Genomic DNA, 8,402 nt, shown 5'->3' with positions numbered 1-8,402 from the left:
CTCTCTCTCTCTCACACACACACACACACACACACACACACACACACACACGGAAATTTATCACCAAGAGGGTGAACAAAAAGGCCATGTCTGCATAAAATGTCCATGTGCTAATTTATATGTATAGATGCAAACATATTAATACCATATTCTGCACAGAAATACATTATATCTCACCACAGCTGGCAAGCATGACCAGACGATCTGTGTGCCTGCCCAGGTACTAACTGTGCAAGGGCAACTTCAAGGTGAGCTCCTCATCTCATGGTACTTCATCTTTAAACTGGGCTTCAACTCAGCCCTTCAAGGAGACAATGTCTGGAAACAGAAGAGTGTCCTTTGTAAATTAAGACACTTGGCTATCCTACACATAGTACACCTAATACTAGAACCCTCTAGTCCTCTGTCAAACTTTTTTTTTCTAAATCAAAAAAGAAATACATTCCTATTTCTTAAGCCTTGCAGCAAATTAAAGTTACTTTTAAAAACAATATGAGCAGATGCTCCATCATCAGTTGCATCACAACCTGGCTTTTTCATCTAACGGCACTGTTTTTGACTGTCCTATTCTTCATTCACACCTTTTGAGGGAGTAATTTTATCCTGTTAGCCAATGCCATGGAGTGCAATTCGAACTGCCATGCCCTGTTGGCAGAATAGGTTAAAGATGAAGATGCTCTTGCTCACGAAAAAACATACCACTGTTTGAACTAAAAATCCAATTCATGCAGGCTTTGCTTCTCAGCAACATTCCTTGGCTGGGAGCCAGGTACCACTTGACGTCACAGCCCTAGCCAAGAACATTATGTGCTGGTGCCGGGACAAGGTTTTACTATGAAGGGGAGAGGCATAGCAACCCGCTGAAACATTGAAGAAATTACTGAAAAGTAAGGAAAGGGGATACTAGAGCAGCAGAATCAAAATGCTGTGAATCGGACAGCATTTTGCACCATAACAACTTGCTTCTATTTTGCTTTGTTTTAGCTTTGAACACTTAGAAAATTCTTACCTGCCCCAAAGTAATTGTATTTTTGATAGGCTGAGTACTAGGGCTGTAACACAAGAGCAAACAGGCACAACAATACCTTTGCTTACTTAAATGCCTTTTGCCTGTTCCTTTTTTTTTTTTTAGTACTTATGTTTACTGAGCTATTAAGAAACCTCTTCAAATATAACACACACAAATAAAAGCAAATATGTCAAGAAGGCTCTTTGCCAGTTGCTACCCTTTCATTAGTGTAATATTTGAATAGTGTAAGAAATGCTCCTTCTCAGAGGTTAAATATTAAATGTTCCTTTAAAACATAACCTGAAAAACTAGTATAGGAATGAAATATGGATGTTCCAGGCTATTGTTAGTCAGGAATCCTAGGTCTCTGGGTTGTGAGAATGCTGTGGCCTGGGTTATCAGCATGACAAGACGGAACATTCAACATCACCGTAAAAGGCTAAGCAATGGGTGACGGTGCGTGGCGATCCTATTTGCATATCAGCAGCGGTTAGTGGCCCCATGACAATGGGCAGGGTAACCACTCCAGATTTCAGCCTGAATTTTAAAGGATCTGCTGCTGAACTGGTTGATCTGAGGCACGTGTTCAAGAGTATATCAAGAAACGTGTCTGTGGTGGCCCCAACTGTGGAATGGTCTCTCCGCTGAAGTCTGCTGGGCACACACAGTGTCGTCTTTTCAGCATCAGGTTAAAACTTCCCTCTGTTCCCAGACATTTAGTGGCGTTTAGCAGCAAGTGATGGGTGATGGCTGCCATTTTAATCAGGACAGGTTTTTATAGGTTTTAGATGTTAAACTGTGTTATATTTTTGTATGCTGTAATTTTTACCTGTTTTAAATCTACACATTGGAATTATATGCTGTATTTGTCACATTTTATTGTATCTTTTATATTTAATTGTCATGAACTGCCCAGGCAGCTTCAGCTACTAGGCAGTATAGAAATAAATAAACAAATTAACCAATGTTGATTGCACAAAATGCCAAAGTGTCCCCATGGTGGGCACAACGAACACATACTGTACATAGCTGCCATTATTTGTATGCAACGTCAGTTTAGCAACAGCACTGAGAACCGTTGTTTCTGAATCAAAATACTGGCCTTTGGGTAGGGGTGCAGAAACTCAGGCCCAGGGGCCAAATCCGGCATTCCAGGAGTCTGAATTTGGCCCTCCCAGGTTCCCTTCCTCTCTCCTACTGCTTTTGCCCCAACCATCTATTGTTTAGTGGTTTCCCCAGGTTTGTACAGTTTTATCCCCGTTCTAAAAGGCTGAAACATGTCTATGTTGTGGCTTAGTTACTCACAGTAGCAGCTTTAAAGTAAACGTGGGAATTTTTTTCATTTTTCACCCTGTACCTCTTGTTTTTACACCTGTCCACATAGGAATGTGGGCCTCGTTCCATCTCTTTTGGATGGAAAGAGGTTTTGTATTCAAGTCTGAGGGTGAGGAGTGACATTATGTATAACTCATAACACTTAACTCATAACACTTCCTTGCACAGCAGACTGCTCATCACTTTCACCTGTTTTCTCAGCTTCAGATCACAGGAATATAGCCTTTGGCCCATACAAAAGCTTTGCTGCTTTCCCAAACTCAAGCCTTTAAAAGTTCTACATTATGCACAGTTTCTTTTCTCAAACTAGACACAGTCCTTCTCTTCTGAGCTTGGAGGTATGTTCAGACTGAATGCAGTGGAGGTGCTGAGGTCATGGCTCTGAAACCATTGTGACTGCTGTTCCTTTGCCAGAGCCTCTGCACAGTTCTTATGAAAAGTATATTGCAATCTTAACTTCCATGGTTTCATATGCAAGAAACCTGCAATCAGTATCTCACAGGCTTGGAAAAAAACAAATCAAAATGCTACTACTCCATTTGGAACATTCTTTCCATAGAGCTATAAATTTGGAGGAAGGAGTGGTAGAGGTTACGCCAAGGGTGGATTTTGAAGACAGAGCTGGAATTCAGGAGACGATTGTCAAGGGGATGCTATTGAATCCTTGGCTTGGTGATGAATCATACCTGCTCCAGGTGTACTAGGTAGACAATACATGAAACTCACATTACAATGCTCCTATTAATAGGGAGTCTTCCAGCCTGGAAGAGTTTGCTTTCAGGGAGACCGGCTTTTAGACCTTCTCATAGCAATCCATATAATGTTTTTATGCTCTGGCTTTCAATCCAGCTTTTTTACAAAGTGAGTGTGGATTGTTCTTCTTTTCCACTAACAGCTCTGGGTTTTCGAAAAGCTGCTTCACACATACCCCTGTGGAAAGGATTTTGTTGTTAGTTGCAAAGTTGCGTCCAACCCATTGCGGCCCCGTGGACAACATTCCTCCAGGCCTTCCTGTCCTCCACCATCCTCCGGAGTCCACTTAAGCTCACACCAACTGCTTCAGTGACTCCATCCAGCCACCTCATTCTCTGCTGTCCCCTTCTTCTTTTGCCATCTATTGTTCCCAGGATTAGGCTCTTCTCCAGAGAGTCCTTCCTTCTCATTAGGTGGTCAAAGTATTTGAGTTTCATCTTCAGCATCTGGCCTTCTAAAGAGCAGTCAGGGTTGATCTCCTCTAGGACTGACTGGTTTGATCGCCTTGCGGTCCAAGGGACTCGCAGGAGTCTCCTCCAGCACCACAATTCAAAGGACTCAGTCCTTCAGCGCTCAGCCTTTCTTATGGTCCAGCTTTCACAGCCATACATTGCAACTGGGAAAAACCATAGCCTTGACTATACACACTTTTGTTGGCAGGGAAGGGATTTGGCAGCCTATAAATATTTTTAGTAAATAAAACAAATAATATATATTCAGGAGAGCTAAAGGACAGGTCTTCGGTTTCTTGGCATCTTCTGGACATCCATCCACATTGTAAAATGGAAGTCCTGTACATTTTTACACAGAAAAGGTCTTAAAGATCTTCCAGCATGATCCAGTAGGACTACTTCCTGTCCAAACATGCCTAGGGATTACACCTTAAATCAACCTTGCCCATTGTGGGTTCCTCCAGATGTTTTGGGCTACAGTCCTGACCGTTGGGCATATTGTCTTGATCTGGTGGGAATTATGTTCAAAAACATCTGAAGGAGCCCATTTTGGGGAAGGCCAGCCTAAAATCTGTGTTATATCATTCACAATCCTCTGTGAATACATGGCAAAAATGGTGAATGGACATACACAGGTCTAGCCAGATGTTTATGGAGCCTGGAATAGGTGTGATTCTGGGGGCCTTACCACAGCACCTTCCATACAAGGATATGTGAGTGTGTGTGTGTACGTGTGTACAAAATTGAAGGACCACTTATAGAAATACTTGCACTCACGGATCTTAAAGAAGGGTCTTAAAGCACACAGCTCCTACTCATCCTGGAAAAAGCAGGCAAGGCAGCTGAGCAGAGAAAATGCCACAGGTTAGGTCCAGCTTTATGCAGAATCAACTCTCTTGCTCGAAATGGACTTCCTTGCCTTGCCACTGCCTCTGCACAGCAGCTTCTCCAGCCACTGAAAACATCACAGCTATTTTTTAGCAATGTGCATTGTCTTTATTGGAGATGTGTCAGTGGACCACACTAGGGGTTAGCAATATGGTGCCCCACTAGAGATACCATTGCTGAAAACCATTGATTCAAAGGAGTTGTTTAGTGTGTAAGTGCTTAGCCTTCCCTTCGGTCTTGTGGTACTCTTTTGGGCAGGTTACTTGTCCTTTGCCATGGCAGTCGTTGTATGGTAGTGCCCACAACAGTTTCCCAAATTTCCAGATGTGCCTACATCCCAAAAAAGCTGCATACCCAACCTAGTGTGCTCCACAGCCAGGGGCTACCATGGAGAAAAACCTCTTTCTCACGCCCAGTAACTCAAAAATTCTTGGGGACTGGCATACGAATATGGCCATCAGCAGGCTGATAAAATCCATTTAGGGTACAATCCTAGGAAGATGCCCAGAAGTCTCCGAACCCTTTGACACTGTGGAGTGGAAGAGAAGGCGGCTAAGGCATGACCAGCATACAGGGCAACTTGGACATGCCGGTCTCCACCCCTCCCTGCCTGTGAACATCCTCAAAGCAATTCTTCAAGGACACTCTTAACACTTTCAAAGAAGCAGTGTGGTTCTTTCAGCATCCACTGCAAGGAGGGGAAAGCTATCCAAGCATGGATCCCCACGTTTGAGGTCAGTGCAATTTTCCACCCCTCTTTTTGAATTGAAAAAATCATGTGGCCATCTAGCAGCCAAAGAATTCACAGCTTAATATTCATTATATTAAGCAATATATAAGTATTACAAATGAATAGATAAGGGTAAAGGAAGTCCTGTAAGTTACTTGATTCCAGACAATGTAAGGCTAAAACTAATTAGGTTAATTAATATGAAAATGGGAATCTGGTACACAATTTTGGTTTGATTCATTTGCAGGGTGGGGGGTGGATTGCATCCTGAACCTAAGACAGTTCTCTTGGTTAAGACTTCACCCTAATTCCCAAGATTTCTGTTTTGTTTTGTTTTGAATTATACATTTGAGGGGTATCACTGAATTATGTTTTCCCAGTTTATATTTAAAAGATTTTCCATCACACCCAGATCTCATTACACGCCGATAGGATGAGCGAATGAGGAAAAGGGGGGAAAAAACCCAAGCCTTTATTTATATCTGAGTTTCCTGGTATAATTTCATACTACATTTTTCTAGACTTGGGTGTGTGCAACCACACCTGCATTAACGAGTTTTATAATATCAAGACTTTACAACATTCCTGTAAACCTGTACCCCTCACCAAAGCAAACCTGTACCCCTCACCAAATTTGTTTTTTATACTACAAATCCTCATGATTTCTAAAAATTAGCCACACTGTCCGGGTCTTCTGAGATCTGAAATTTCTGAAGGACATCTGATTGCCCGCTCCTGCATCCCAGTTTCAAGTGCATGCATGAAAGGACACTTCATCTGAGTCAGGAAGTAGGTTCCTTCAATGACAATATGCAAGCAAATAATAAGTAGCAGCTGAAACACTAGAAGTTTACAACAGGACTTGACATGCAGAAAAACCACAAATGGTAGATAATTAACAGATACTTTCTTTCTGTATGACAAACTTGCTCATTCTTTATTAACAGATTTCTATATTAGGCACTGGAAGGTAGCCCAAGAATTATCTATTGCAGAGGTGGGGTTGGCATTCTTCTCCCTTAAACAACAGACATTTCATTTTTTTTTTTTCATCCTTTTTTAAGGCAAGCCATTATGCATTGAATTTCTTGAGTTGGCAACAATCCAGACTGACACATTACACTCTGCATCACAGCACCAACCACAGACATTCATTCAGTTGCAAACCATCCTGAGACTTTTACTACAAAGGTTTGAAGTGCAAATTTCTCTTGCAAGCTTGCATACTATGGTGTGCAATATGCTGCCTAAACACGGTATCAAGCCATGGTTTTGCAAACCACTGTTTCTGCTTAATGATGCTTTGCTGTTATGTTTGAACATCACTTCTCAAGAGTTGCAACATTAAAAAGACCAGAATGAACCTGTTATACAGCTGAGCACTGAGCTTGTAGGAAAAGGAAGCAAGCAAGCACTTCTAAACTAGGCTTTGCCTTCTATGCGATCTCAGGCTTAAACCATGGCGTGGGTTCTTAACAATGGGCAGTGCAAACAATGATTTGACATGTTGGCCAGGTCCTCGCTTCCCATAAGAAAGACAATGATGCAACAAAATGCGGCTCTCTTCTTGCAGTGTGACAGTGGCACTGACACAGGGAAAGATCTATTCTGTACAGGTACTTCAAAATATTAGTGAACTCTTCTGCTGCCGTGTAACTTCTGCTACCTAAAAGCTGCTGGCATCAGTCGCTGGCTGCAGAAGAGATGAGCTCCCATCAGGCAGAGCATCCCTTCCCTCTAGATGGGTCAGCCTGCAAACTGGGACTGAATACTAACCTATGGCCATGGTGCCAGTAATTGTGCCGATTTAATGTGTGGGGGTGGTGGGGTGGGGGGAATGGGAAATATAAGCCACTCTGAGTTCTCTAAAATAGGAAAAGGTGGGATATAAATCTAATAATTAAATAAATAACCTGCACAAACATCAGTGCAACAGTGATGTTGGGCCTGGGCTGGTTGTTCAGCCATCTGGCAAACCCCAAAGGGCCAGACTGAGATTCCAGATGGACGGTTTGACCCCCAAGCTTTGCCCTTTTCAAAAGAGGCTAAGCATAAACTCTTAATGCCATTTGCTATGAAGTTTCCTCACATGAGCAAAGGCCACCCAAGTCCCCTTTTAAGTGCACACACTAACTGCCTGCTCGTTTTACCGTTTAGCATGTCACGCAGGCTGCTCTTCTCCAACTTACACAACATTGCTCTCAATACGAATGAATCGTCTTGGCATTTTGTCAGGAATTTTGTTTGGACCGTGCAACATTTTTAGCAGGCCAAGCTTAGCTGTATAACTAAACTTCCTTCTGTTTTCTCTAACCATTGCTATTTCCACAGAGGACTGCCAGAGTTCATTCTGTTTCTTTCTGACTTATCTTGTCAATTTATGCTCTACCTACACTCCTGTAATCTCTGCGTAGTAGGCCTAGTCGTCAGTTCCTTCCACCACCATAAGCCCTGGCAAATAACTGCCATTCCTGTTTTCCCCTAGGGAAGATCTTACAGTGATGCACTTTGGAGCAAAAAGTCCCTACTTCAAATTTAAACGGATGGGATCTGAACCAGCAGTGACTGACCAAGAAAGGGCTCTTAGGGTTGTGGTGAACAGCTAAGTGAAAATACTAATCCAGTGTGTGGGTACTGTGGGAAAAGGCAAATTCCATGTTAGGCATAATTTTGAAAGAAAATGAAAATTGCCAAGATCATACTTCCTTTATAAAAATCTATGATGCAACCATGCTTGGAATACTGTGTATGGTTCTGGTCATGGTGTCTAAGCTGGGACAATTGTAGTGCTGGAAAAAATGCAGAAAAGGGCTACAAAAAAAGCAGAAAGGATGCACCATCTGGGATCATTTAGTTTAGTAAACGGTGATTAAGGGAAGACGTGATAAAGGTGTTCAGAATTGTGCTTGGCATGGATAAAGTGGCGACATACAGGTATGTGAGGGGGTGTCACATGGAGGTGGGTAGAGACCTGTTCTTCCCTGCAGAGGAAGGCAGGATGCACTCCAACGGAGCAAAGCTCAGGGAGCCAAGGTTCCATTTGGATGCCAGGAAGCACTTCCTGACGGTCAGGACCCCAAGGGTGTGGAATGGGCTTCCAGGAGAGGTCGTGGAGGACCCATCGGTGCGGGTGTTCAAGGATAGGCTGGACGTCCACATGGTAGGCATGTCGTGAGCAGAGCCGGCTGGTGCCGGAGCTCAGACTAGATGGCCCGGGAGACCCCTTCTGACTCGC

This window comes from Varanus komodoensis, unplaced genomic scaffold (genome assembly GCF_004798865.1).
Source record: "Varanus komodoensis strain SLA01 unplaced genomic scaffold, ASM479886v1 scaffold37, whole genome shotgun sequence".
NCBI classification, from domain to species: Eukaryota; Metazoa; Chordata; class Lepidosauria; order Squamata; family Varanidae; genus Varanus; species Varanus komodoensis.
This window is presented reverse-complemented; position numbering follows the sequence as displayed.